This window comes from Notamacropus eugenii, chromosome 2 (assembly GCF_028372415.1).
Source record: "Notamacropus eugenii isolate mMacEug1 chromosome 2, mMacEug1.pri_v2, whole genome shotgun sequence".
Lineage (NCBI taxonomy): Eukaryota > Metazoa > Chordata > Mammalia > Diprotodontia > Macropodidae > Notamacropus > Notamacropus eugenii.
Window position 1 is genome coordinate 483,890,173 of NC_092873.1, and position 14,024 is coordinate 483,904,196.

General features: G+C 35.9%; 1 long non-coding RNA gene across 1 annotated transcript in view; it reads right to left on the reverse strand.

Moving 5' to 3' along the window:
* Positions 1-12,968, reverse strand: part of LOC140529832 (uncharacterized) — a 31,712-nt gene extending 18,744 nt beyond the window's left edge. Inside the window, exon 1 of the long non-coding RNA XR_011975699.1 lies at positions 12,778-12,968. This is a non-coding gene — a long non-coding RNA (uncharacterized lncRNA). The remainder of the gene's footprint in view (positions 1-12,777) is intronic.
* Between the last annotated feature and the right edge of the window lie 1,056 nt (positions 12,969-14,024).

Consider the following 14,024-nt stretch of genomic DNA (forward strand, 5'->3'; position numbering starts at 1 on the left):
TCCTTCTATCTGCACCCCCCTTTTCTTTTCCCTTGCATTTCCTACTTCCCTACAGGGTAAGATAAGTTTCTATACCCAACTGAGTGTATATATTATTCCCTCTTTTAGCCAAATCTGATGAGAGTAAGGTTTAAACAATGCTTACTCCCCCCTCCCTTTTTTCCCTCTACTGTAATAAATCTTTTGTGTCTCTTCATGTGATGTAATTGACCCCATTTCTGCTTCCCCCTTTCCTTTTCTCCAATACCATTCTTTTTTTCACCTTTTAGTTTTTTTATGTATCACATAAAAGTCAACCTCTATCTCTGTATACTCCTTCTAACTGCCTTAATAAAGATACAGTTCTCCAGAGTTACAAGTACCATCTTCCTGTGTAGGGATGTAAACAGTTTATTCTTATTTAATAGCATTTTTTACTCTTTCCTGTTTACCTTTTTATGCTTCTCTTCAGTCTTGTATTTGAAGAGTCAATTCTCTGTTCAGCTCTGGTCTTTTCATCAGGAAAATTTCTGTCTCCTATTTCACAGAATAGCAATCTTTTACCCCTGAAAGATTATGCTTAATTTTGCTGCATTCTTGGTTGTAATCTAAGATCCTTTGCCTTCCAGAATATCATATTTCAAGCCCTTTGATACTTTAATGTAGAAACTTCTAAGTCCTGTGGGTCCTTGATATTTGAATTATTACTTTGTGGATGCTTGCAATATTTTCTCCTTGACCAATAGTAATTCTTTAATTTGACTACATTACACCTTGTGGTTTTCATTTGGGGATCAATCTCAGAGGTGGATTCCCAATGACTTTTTTGCCCTCTTGTCTAGGATGTCAAGGCAGTTTTCCTTGATAATTTATTGAAAGATGCTGTCCAGGTTCTTTTTTTTTATATAATGGCTTCTAGACTATCCAATAATTCTTAAATCATCTGTTCTGGACCTATTTTTGGAGGTCAGCTATGTTTTCAATGAGTCATTTTAAATTTTCTTCTATATTTTCATTCTTTTGATTTTGACTGATTCTAGATGTCTCATAGAGTCATGAACTTCCACTTTTCCAATTCTGATTTTTAAGGCATTCTTCAGTTAGCTCTTGTTTCTTTCTCCTTTTCCAATTGACCAATTTCAGTTTTTAAGGAATTGTTATCTTTTTTCCATTTGGCCATTGTAATTTTTAAGGAATTGCTTTCTTGAGTTTTGTCCTTCCTTTTCAAAGCTATTGACTCTCTCTTGAATAACTCCCATTTTTCTTCCCATTTTTCTTCTACCTTTCTTATTTGATTTTTAAAATACTTTTTGAGCTCTATTAAGAAGGCCCTTTGGTCTTGAGAACAATTTATCTTCCCCTTCATGGCTTCACGTGTAGGTATTCTGACATTGTTGTCTTCTTCTGAGTTTGTGTTTTGATCTTCCCTGTCACCATAGTAGCTTTCTTTGGTCTGGGCTCTTTTTGATTTTTTACTCAGTTTTTAGCCTTTTTGTGATTTTTAAATTAAAGCCCTGCTCCTTGGGCAAAGTCCCAAGCTTCTTGTGCTGGCAGTCAGAGGCCTGGTCACTGGCTTTCTGGCCTGGGGCCTCAAGTGCTGCCATCTTGCCTGCTGTACTGGGGTCACCTGGTCTCCTCATGCCTGTTATGCCAGGGATTTTCCAGGCTAGCAGTTTGTTTTCTGCACTGAGACTAGAGGCCTCGCAGCTGACCTGCTGTGCCACTAGACTGCGCCTCAGTTCCTCATCTGTTCTGTGGCTAAGAGCCTCCCACTGGCTTGCCCTAGACACTGTGCTAGGCTGCACTCTCCTTTTACCCAACTGAGACAGACATTTTATTAAGTCCTTCTAAGTTATCTTAAGCTGGAAAACTGTTTCACTCCATCTTTTTGTAGATTCTGTCACTCCACAATCCATTTAGAGGCTTTATTTAACATTATTTCAGGCAATTTCCTGTCTTTTCTCCACCATCTTAGCTCTGCCTCTTTAGTGCTCCACTCTCTTTTCCTCTTGTTGCAGGACTTTTTGCCCAGTAAGGTTCTTTTTATTGAAGTTTTAAAAGAAGGAAATGAAGAAACTGGTCCATTTATAAATGTTTTTAATTATCCTGGCTTGACTTTTACTGGTCTGATTTAAATGAAGTCTTAAGAAATAATTTTCTTTAATGAGTGATGATAACTTTGATATTCTCTTTTCAGCTTAAGTAGTGCCCCCTCTTAATGGTCTCAGATTGCTCCCCTTCCTTCCATTCTGGATGTCATCATTCTAACCCCTGTAAACTTTACCTTTTGTCTGGATTCCTAATGTGGCTATTTATACCTTAGGGTCATTAAGGTATAATTAGGAGAGACAGTAGAGGTCATCTAGTCCAATAATATGATTTTATTATTAGAATTTCTGAAAAGGAATGATTTGTGCTAGAGCATAGGAAGCTTTCCATCAGTAGAGAGCTCTTTCCCTAATGGTCCTCTCATTTACCTTCAGCACATTGTGCTTCTTTTCAGTCTTACTTATATGGTGTAACCCCTTGTATTAGGCACATTTAAAAACTTTTTTGGTTTCTGTAGTGCCTTCTAGAGCTTAAAAGCCCATGTAGCCCTTAGGAGTCCAGAAATCAACAGCAGAATAAAGCACTGGAGCTGGACTCTAGAGAAAGGCCTGTTGACTGAATATGTGTCTATCATGGAAGGAAGGAAGGAAGGAAGGAAGGAAGGAAGGAAGGAAGGAAGGAAGGAAGGAAGGAAGGAAGGAAGGAAGGAAGGAAGTTAGGAAGGAAGGAAGGAAGGAAGGAAAAGGAAGGAAGGAAGGAAGGAAAAGGAAGGAAGGAAGGAAGGAAGGAAGGAAGGAAGGAAGGAAGGAAGGAAGGAAGGAAGGAAGGAAAAGGAAGGAAGGAAGGAAGGAAGGAAAAGGAAGGAAGGAAGGAAGGAAAAGGAAGGAAGGAAGGAAGGAAGGAAGGAAGGAAGGAAGGAAGGAAGGAAGGAAGGAAGGGAGGGAGGGAGGGAGGGAAGGAGGGAGGGAGGAAGGAAAGAAGGAAGGAAGGAAGGAAGGAGAGGAAGGAAGGAGAAGGAAGGAAGTTAGGAAGGAAAAGGAAGGAAGGAAGGAAGGGAGGAAGGAAGGAAGGAAGGAAGGAAGGAAGGAAGGAAGGAAGGAAGGAAGGAAGGAAGGAAGGAAGGAAGGAAGGAAGGAAGGAAGGGAGGGAGGGAGGGAGGGAGAGAGGAAGGAAGGAAGGAAATAGGTATTTATTGACTACTATGTGCCAGGCACTGTGCTAAATACTTTACAAATATTATCTCATTTGATCCTCACAATAATCCTGAGAAATGGTGTTATCCTTATCCTAATTTTACTTTTAAGGAAACTGAGGAAGACAGAGATTAAATTATTTATTCAGGGTCACATAATTAGGAAGTTTCTAAGATTAGATTTAACTTCAAATCTTCCTGAGATCAAGTTTATCACTCTATTGAGTACGCCACATACCTGTCTCTATTCAATTCAACCATCATATTAACTAATTTCAGAGAGACTTATCTCTAAGTTGACCAGAGAATTTTATTGCTACAGTGATATCCTTAAAAACAATACATATCAAGGGAAAAACACAGGGAAAAAATATAAGAAAAAACAGGACAGGGAAAACACAATTAATAACCAAAACACTGAATGTGAATGAAATGAATTCACCTATAAAATGGATGTGGATGGGATAATGTATTAAAAAGCAGAACATGCAAATTCTTGCTTATAAGAAACACATTTGGAACACAAAGATTCAGACAGAATAAAAATGAGATGTTAGAACAGGATTTATTACGCCTCTGTTGAATTTTTTAAAAAGGATAATAACTATGATGTCAGATAAGGCAACAATATGAAATATATATTGTAAAAAGGGGATAAATAAGGAGCTACATTATGCTTAAAAGCATTATAGATAATAGAAAAACATCAATATAAACACACACACACACACACACACACACATACACACCAATTTGCATGTCATCTAAATACCTAAAGGAAAAGCTAAATTGAATTAAACTGAAAATAGTAAAACTACAATGAGTAGAAGCTCAGTGACATTTTCAGATTTGAACACAAATAACAAAAAAAAATAAAGATTTTATAATAGTTAGATATTATAGCTCTCTGGTAATTAGAGAATAGGAATCAAAATCAGTATGCATACATATATATGCATATACATGAATATATACGTATGTGTGAAGAGTATGCGTGTATATATGAGTAATTTATGTTATGTATTATATTACTATGGCAATTCATTAAACTAAAAAGGGAAGTGGGAAGGGATAAGGACAAAGTGGGAAAGGAGTCCTCAGAGGAAAGGTAAGATAAGTAAGGGAATAGTTATAAGCAAAACAAGCTGAAATGTTGAGAGAACATGAAGGGTTTGATTAAAAGGAAAAGAGAAATGAGTAAAAAATCTAAAAACACAGTTGGGGAAAGGGAATATCATTTCATTTATAGATCAGTGAAGCAATAAACATTTATTAATTTCTTAACATATGCCAGGCATTACATTAAGTGCTGGGTCAAAAGTGTTAAGCAAATTCCCTCTCTTTTACCACTTTATTTGTAAAAAGGAGGATGAGAGTAAAGAGAGGTAACAATACAAAAGGACAGGATGGAGAGAAGTCCCGTTTAACAATCATAACCATGAATGATAATGGGATGAACACATCTACAAAATGGAAGAAGCAAGCAAAATGGATTAGAAAGCAGAATTCGACAATATGTTGTATATAAGAAGCAGACTTAAAACACAAAGATTCACATAGTGCAAAAATGAAGATCTGAAGCAATATTTATTATGGTTCAATTGAAGTAAAAAAAGCACCCAATATCAATCATAATTTCAGATCAGACAAAAGTAAATATAAACAAGAGATAATTAGAGAAATTGCAGAATATTTCAAGGAACCATAGATAACAAATTAATATCTACCTATCTATCCATTCACTTCATAGTATGGTACCTAAATGCTTGAAAAGTTAAGCAAATTAAAGGGGGAAAAGCAAAATCCCAATAATTGAGACACTTTAGTGTACCCATTCCAAATCTAGACAAATGTAAATAAAAGTTTTAAAAAAAGAAACAAAGAGGTTAAAAACCTGGATACCACTTTAGAAAAATTAGAGTTGATAAATTTTGGGAGATTGCTAAGTGAAATAAGAAAATAATTCACATATTTCACAGTTGCACATAGCACCTTTACAAAAATTTACCATGCATTGGAGTATAAATTCTTCTGAAAATTTTAGAAAGCAGAAGTACTAAACAAATAATTTACTGACCAAAATGTTGTGAAAAATATAACCAATAAATAGCCATCAAACAAATAATTTAAAAGTAATTGGAAACTAAATAATAATTTTAAAGAACTGGAAAGTCAAAGAAAAAATTATAAAACTATAGAAAATTTTGTGAAGGAAAATAACAATAAGACAACACACAAAATCCTGTAGGATATAACTGAAGCAGTTGGGGAGGAAGTGTTCATCTCTACATGCATTCATCAACCAAGAAATACCAAATCAATGAACTGGACATGCGACAACAACAACAAACCTGGAGCAATAATATATCAAAAAACTCCAACTAAGCAAAAAAAATAGAACTGCTGGAAACTAAAGAAGAAAAAAATAAAATTGAGAGAACAAGGAATTATTTGATAAATAAAAATGAGTGATTTTTTAAATGAATAAAATAGATGAAGTTAGTTATTCTGATTTTTTGAAAGCCAGAGGAAACCAAATAATCTATTACCAGGTTATATTTACATTGGGAATGCAGGGTTGATTCACTATTAAAAAGACTACAAATATAATAAAACAAGTTAATATTATAAATTACAGGTGTCAAGCTAATGGCGCCCAGGCCACATGTGATTCACAATTACCCTAAATACAATTCAAATCATATTAAAATGCAATTGGAAATGTTTAACAACAAAAATAAAAAATACAATACATATCTAAAGCATATGTAAATATGTAAAAAATACATAAAAATGTAAAAAACAAATTTCACAGAAAAATACATAATTTTTTTTTAAAACGTGGTTTTCTAAGTCAATATGCAGTCCATGGGGATCTGTTTCTATTTGAGTTTGTTACCACTGTAATTAGTGATGAAAATCATATAATTATATTAACAAACATTGAAAAAACTCCTGATAAAATCTAGCACCCATTTCTTTTCAGAACTCCAGAAAACAAATAAATGGACCTTTCATTAATGTAGAATATAAATATCTATCTAAATTCAAGAGCAACTATATATAGGAGAAATATTAGAGGACTTTCCAGTAAGATCAAGTTCAGTGCAAAGATGCCCATTCTCACCAATATTTTTTTAACATTGTGTTAAAAATGTTATTTGAAGTAATAAGGAAAAAGAAATATGGAGAAAATAAGCATAGGAAAAGGTGAAACAAAACTATTACTTCTTGAAAATTCTAATAATGACTTAGAAAATCCTAGTCAACCAAAAATGAAATTTTCAAAAAATTAATAAATTCAAAAAAGCTTCAGGATATAAAATAGACATACATAAATTAACAGCATTCCTGTATGTGTTTCCTCTACTCCCAAAGGAGACAGGTAGATGGATAGAGCACTAGGCCTGGAGTCAGGAAGATCTGAGTTCAAACATGACCTCAGACACTTACTAGCTGTGTGATCCCAAATCACATAACCTCTGTTTGCCTTACTCCACTGGTGAAGGAAATGACAAGCCACTCCAGTTTCTTTGCCAAAAAAGCCCCACAGACAGCATTGACTTGCTATGGTCTATGGGGTCATAAAGAGTTAGACATGACTGAATGACTAAACAACTACCCCACAAATGGTGTGGGAGAAGGGGGAACCTCAGCAGGAAAAACTGGAAAGAGATATTTCATTCAAAATAACCACAGAAGCCATAGCAAGGTTGAAAGTGTATCCACTAAAATGTATATAAGAATTTGGGGAAAATGTCTACCAAGATACACTCAAAAATATAAAAAAGTTATAGTAAAAACAAAGTGGGAAGGAAGGGGTTCTGTCAGAATCAAATCCCAACCTATACTACAAAGCTGAAACCATTAAAAATGATTTTGTACTGGCTAAACAATAGAGAGGTTTGTCAGTGGAAGATATTATATATACAGCATACAGAAAGAAAGAAAATAAACACAGTGGCCTACTGCTTGCCAAACTCAGCAATTGGAGGAAGGACTCATTATTTAACAAAACTGCTGGGGAATCTGGACAATAGTTTGGTGGAAATTAAGATTAGATCACCACCTCACACCATATACCAAGACAATCTCCAATGGATATGCAGAGGTGTGCTGGAGACAGCTTGAATTGGCTCACAACAGTCTCTAAAACAATTCTACAAATCAGGCCTTAATTTTTGCTTTTTTTTTGTTGATTGTCTAGACTTATAAAAATGAAGAAAATGTTAATAAGGCAAATTAAACTTTAAAATGTGTCATGCATATTGTTTCTGAGTGTTAATTGTTTAACATATCCTGGCATGCTATCAAATAAATAGCTTACATATAAAAGATCACATCATAAACAAATTAGAGAAACAAGGAAGAAACCATCCTTTGGATCTATTAATAGAAAGATTCATGATTAATAAGTAGTAAACATGATCATACAAGATAAAATGGGTATGTATAAAATTTTAAAAAGGTTTTATGTAAAAATAAACCTAATGCAGGTAAAATTAGAGGTAATATAAACAGGGGGGAAATTCATACAGCAAATTTCTCTGATAAAAGTCTTGTTTCTAAGACATAAAAGAAACTGATCTAAATTCATAAAATTAAGGGCCATTCTCTTAATACATAGTGGTCAGAGGATTTGAACAAAAAGCTGTCAAAGGAAGAAATCCAATAATTAGAAAAATGAAAATTAAATCACATTTGCAACTTTATCTCATCATACTAGCAAAGTTGACAAAGGATGAATGTTGAAGAGGTAGTGAGGAAATAAGCACCCTAGAACACTGTTAGTGGAGCTATGAATTGGGTCCAATCATTTTGAGAAATGATTTGGATCTATATTCCAAGAGCATATCCTTTTACCCAGCTAACCACAACCAAACCTAGAGTCCAAAAAGTCAAAGAAAAAGGAAATGAACCTATATCTTTCTAATTTTGTAGGTACACATTTCCTGATCTCATTGACTTTTCAATAAAAACTGCATTATTCTTCTATCCTTGATTATACTAGCCCCAAACAAATAGAATCACTTTCTCATCACATAAACTTTTAGGCAAAGGGTATATACTCCACTTATAAGAATCAATAAACATTTAGTAAACACATACCATGTGCCAAGTACTATGATAGGTGATGGAACTAAAAAAAAAAGAGAGAAAAACATAGTTCCTGACCTCAAAGAACTCACATTCTAATGAGAGAGTCATGCAAATAACTATGCACATAAGATAGATAGATAGATAGAGGGTAAATGGATTTAATAAGTAGTGGAGGACATTAGAAAGTGTGATTTGAGCTGAATTATAAAGCATGTCAAAAAACCAAGAGGTAGAGATGAGTACAGAGAGCATTCCAGGAATGAAGGAAACAATGGAGCAATGGAACTGGGAGATGGAGAATTGGGTGTAATGAACAGCAAAAAGGCTAATGTTGCTTAATTATAGAGGACATGGAGAGGAGTAAAGTTTAAGAAGAATACAAAGTCCAGAAGGGACCAGGTTAACATGATTTAAAAGTCAGAAGATTTTATACTTGACCTGGAGCTAATAGAGACCTACTGAAGTTTATTTGAATAATTAGGTGACATGATCAAAATCCCACTTTAGGATGATCAGTTTGGCAGCTGAGTAGAGGATAGACTGGAATCATAGAGACTTGGGTTGGGCAGACATACTAGTAGGCATATTTCAATAGTTCAGACCCAAAGGAGTGAAGATTAGATACATGTAGTACAAATATGGAGTCAAGTCAATGAAGTTGTGAGCCTGGGTGACTGGGAGGATGGTGGTACCATCTGCAATGATAGGAAAGCTGGGTAAAAGAGAGGGCTTTGGAGGAAAGAAAATATTTTGGAAATATTGAGTTTCATATGTCTATAAAAATTCTAGTTTAAGATATCCAAGAAGCAGTTAGTTGGTGGTGGAAGACTAGAGATCAGGCAATCTGAGAATCATAGGTATAGAAAGAGATGAGAATTAAATCCATCAGAGTTGATGAGACCAACAGTTGAGAGTATAGAGGGAGAATGAGAGAGGGCCAAGGACAGAACTTTAGAGGTTACCTTCTGTTTAGCACAGGTGACCTGGGTGAAGATACAAACAAAGGTGACAAGAAAGAATAGTCAGGAAGACGAGAGGAGAAATAAGAGAGATCAATATCATGAAAGACTAGAGAGAGAATATACAGGGAAAAAGGTGATCTACAGTGCCAAAAGCTAATGAGAGGTTAAGAGGGGAAAAAAGATGAGGATTGTGAAAGGCTTTAGATTTGTCAATTAAAACATCATCAGTAGCTTTGGAGAGAGGAGTTTAAGTTGAATGAAGAGGTTAGAAAGGGTTTAGAAGAGAGTGAGAGGAAAGAAAGCAAGATCAGCAATAGATAATTCTCTTAATGAACTTAACACAAAATGGACAAAAGATATAGGATGATCTTTATCCAGGTCACCCTTGCTAAATGGAAGATATTCCCCAAAGGTTTATCTTTGGCTCTATCTTCTTCCACTTTGAGAATGAAGGATGGACAGAAGTTCTTCCTCTATACTATCTCAACTGGTGATCTCATTAGCATCTCTGTACCTATGATTCTCAGATCACCACTAGTGGAGAGGGTCAGATGAAGTCAGATCGTATAGAAGGAAATACAAGATGACTAACTGCCCTAAGGTTGGTTGTCAGGACTATATTAGCCCTCTATCAGCCACTATTCAAGGATTTTAAATTTTTATTTTTGAAAAGTACCATACAGAAAAGTGGATAAACAATGATTAGCATTATAAAAACAGCACTAGGTCATGCTGTTTCTGTGGCTTAGCAACCCATCTATCTACACGTGCACAGACTGGCACATGGGGAATATTAAGTATAATTTTTTTCTGCTGGGGACTAGAGAGCCAGCTGATAGAAACGTGAGGTAGAAAGTCTAATGCAAGTCAAAGTCTTTATAATACAATTTTGTTATCAGTAAGTATATACTAGAAAACAGGCTTTTCTTTTCCAGAATCTAAAAGATCTAAAGGAGTCTTTTTAAACAAAAAGGAAAGAAAATGAAAACATTATGAAAGCAGATAGAGAAAAAGGGGAGTACCATGTCTCGCTCTGACTCTTTTCCTATTCTAAGTTCCTGTCCTTTTGTGTGTTACACCTTTTGTGTATTATACCTTTTGTGTATTTGGTGGGGTGCCTTGGAAGTGTAGCTGACCTTTCTTTCAGGAGGAGGGGAGTCCAAGGGGTCATGACTAGATCAAATTGGCTCTGAAAGTGGCTTGGTGGATAGAATGTGGGATTCAGTTTCTCAGACACTTATCAGTTGTGTAATGCTTGGGCAAATTATTTAACTTCTATCTCTGTCAATTTCCTCATCTGTAAAGAAAAAAAATCTATAAAAATATGTAAAATATTAAAGAAGTGTGGAAAGACTGATAAAGAGCTAAGTAAGCAGAACCAAGAGAATATTACATGTAGTAACAATATTGTTTTGAGAAAAACTTGGAATGACTAATTCATTTTCACTATTAAAAATACACAATTTACATATAAAAGACAAGGAGAGATTCTGTCTTCATCCAGAGGGTAAACTGATAAATAGAAGTGTGTTTGGAATGATTTTACATAGATATATTTATTTGTGTCTAATGGTGGCCATCTCTGAGGTGGGGGGAGGGAGGGAGGTGAGAGAAAAAAGAAAAGAAAAGAAATGTACACAACTTTGTCATATATCTGGAGGAGATAAGTTGTACATGGTAGATTTGCAATTTTTAAGTACAATCATCTTTTTTATTGCACAGTATTATAGAAATGCTTGTTTTGCTCCCAGAATTGAAAATAGAATATTTTTTAAAATACATAAAATAATTAAAATATTACTATTAACTCCTATCTCTCCAGGGTCATTAGGTGAGTAGATGGAAATATTCAGTAATGTTTGTAAAGGAAAGTTATATATAAATATTATTATTGTTATTATCCCTTGACCTCAGTACAGACAGTGTATAATCAGACATTTGCTTCAGAACAAGGGATTTTTTTAAAGAATGTGGTAGGGGATTATCCTTTAAAGAGAAAATTATTTTCAGTAGGGGAGGGGGATGAGAAGCATGTTAAAATGGACTTACTACTATAAAGAGATACATGCTCTAGGAAGTAGGTTCCTTTCAGCCAGGAAACATCTCTCAAGCACCTTCCACATGCAGGATGTGTAATATTCTGTTTGTACAAATACATGGCCCCTAGCATGAAGGCATTTATAATCTTGGGGAGGTCAGTAAGAAGCACATAGCTAAATATAAAAAGAATTAGAATATGGTCATTGTGTAATTTCAATGCAAAGTGCTTTAAGTTCATTCAGATGAGAACTCATTTACTTCCAGCTGGGGTGATTGGAATGGTTTCACAGAACATGAGTTGGGTTTTGAAGGCTGGGTAGGATATTAGCAGGTAGAGATGGGGAGTAGGAGACACCATTCAAGGTACAGGGAATGTTGTAAACCAAAGGCAACCAGTAAGTGCTTTCAGAGAAAAGTGATCCACAACATCTGGAATAAATGAGACTTCTTAGAGAAGTTAAGGCTTGAAATAAATCTTAAAGTTAAATGTGTTTATTTCCCCTTCATACACTCTGGGTTCCAGGCGAACTGGGCTCCCAGGTAGCTTGTTAGTATAGTAGATAGAGTTCTAGGCCTAGAGTCCTCATATACTAGCTATATGACTTAGAGCAAGCCATTTAATTCTGGACTGCCTCAATTTCCTCCACTGTAAAATGAGGACCTATCTCATAGGTTCTACTTTGTAGCATTGTACCATATGATGATATCAAATGAGATATTTGTAAAATGTTTAGCAGCATCTTCTAGTGCATGTTGTTGTTCAGTCATGTAAAACTCTTCATGATTTCATTTGGGATCAGACCCTAAAATGGTTTGCCATTTCCTTCTCCAGATCATTTTACAGATGAGGATACTGAGGCAAACTGGATTAAGTGACTTGTCCAGGGTCACACAGCTAGTAAGCACTGGGGCCAGATTTGAACCCAGGAAGATGAATCTTCCTGACTCCAGACCCTGAACTCTATCCACTATGCCACTTAGCTGCTCTCTGACTAGCATATAATTTATACTTAATAAATGTTTGTTTCCTTCCTTCCTAGACAAGAGCTGTACTATTAAATGTGCATGCTTTTTACTCACGTTGTTTATTGGAATTCCTTTCACCCTACCCCCGTTGGATGCTTACCCATTCTTTAAAACCAAACCGAAAAGCTGCCTCCCCCAGGAAGCCTTCTCTAACCCTGTCTTGCATGTCTCGTAGTATTTTGTTCTGTAATTTTGTAATGCATTTAACAGGTAAAATTGTTCATTATAACTATGTGCTGGTGCCTTTTCTTCCTTTCAGTCAATTATCAGCTCCCTGAGGGCAAAGATTATGTTTTCTCACTACTCTGTTTCTCCTAGCACCAAGAACAGCTCCACCCCATAACAGGTCCTTAAAACACGTCTGCTGATTGAGTGGCAGATAGCAAAACAGACAGCAGCTCAGAAAACAGGTCAGATAGCATGGCCTACCGGATAGAGAACCAGCCTTGGAGTGAAAAAGATCAGAGCCCAGGGCCCACTTCAGACATGTGCAAGCTGGATAATTCTGGAATAGTCATGTTGGTAGCTCAGGCAACTATGTAGGACTCTGAATTGCAGACAAGGTCAGCGACTTTCATGAGCAGAGGCAGTTCCAGCACCTGGAGCTCTCTTCAGGGATGAAATACCTAGTTCAGACCAACAATATGAGAAATGAGGAGGAGAATTAGCTTTTTTATAGGAGAAGCCTCATAGGATAATGGAGTGTGTGGGGGAGGGGGTGTGAAAGGGAGTACAAATTTGGTCACTCCCTGTCAGCTACTCAGTCATTGAGAGGAAGGGGCACATTTTCAGAACTGGCAGGGGTGTGAGGTGGAGGAAAAAGTGAGGAAAAGGTACCTAACTAGGGGCAAGGTGACTTTGGAGGAGAAGAAAAGGGAAAAAGCCAGAAAGTAGAGAGGGGAGTAAAGTTTGGTTGGAGTTTTTCCTGAAACATTAAACTAAGAGTGTCAGTCACAAATCTGGAGAGTGGACCCAGGATGGATATTCCTTTAAAGTGAGGAGGCACCTGGAGAGGAGGAAGAGGAGAGAGGAGGAAGAGAAAGAAAAGGAGGAAGAAGGAGACCAGGGAATCAGAAGCAAAGTGAAGTATATGTGGAGCTTTGCCTGAAAGAGTGGTCTGGATAAAACAGTCCTAATACGTGGTTTTGAGCATTTGTGTTTTTTTTAGCATTTCTTTCTAATGGAAAAAAAAAGTCAATAAGTATTTATTAAGTGACTACTATGTACCAGGCACTGTGCTGAGCACTGAAGATACAGAGAAAGGCAAAAGACACATCCTGCTTTGGAGGAGCTCCCAGTCTAATGTCAACAATGATGAGCAAGATTTTATTTATACAGATATATATGTTTATATATACATACACATATATATATTTATGCATGCATATACATATATACATACATATATACGTATGTATGTGTATATATACATATATATACATATATATATGATATTGGAAGTAATCCATAGAGGGAAGGCTCAAGCATTAAGGGAGATTAAGAAAGCCTAGGTGGGGGAGATGAGAAATGAGAGGATTCCAGATCTGGGAACAGCCAGAGAAAATGCCCAGAGTCAGGAAATGGAGAGATTTGTGTGGGGAGACTTGTGCAAAAAGGTCAATGTAAGTGGACCACGGCATATGTGAAAGGGAGTATAAGACCCAAGAAGACTGGAA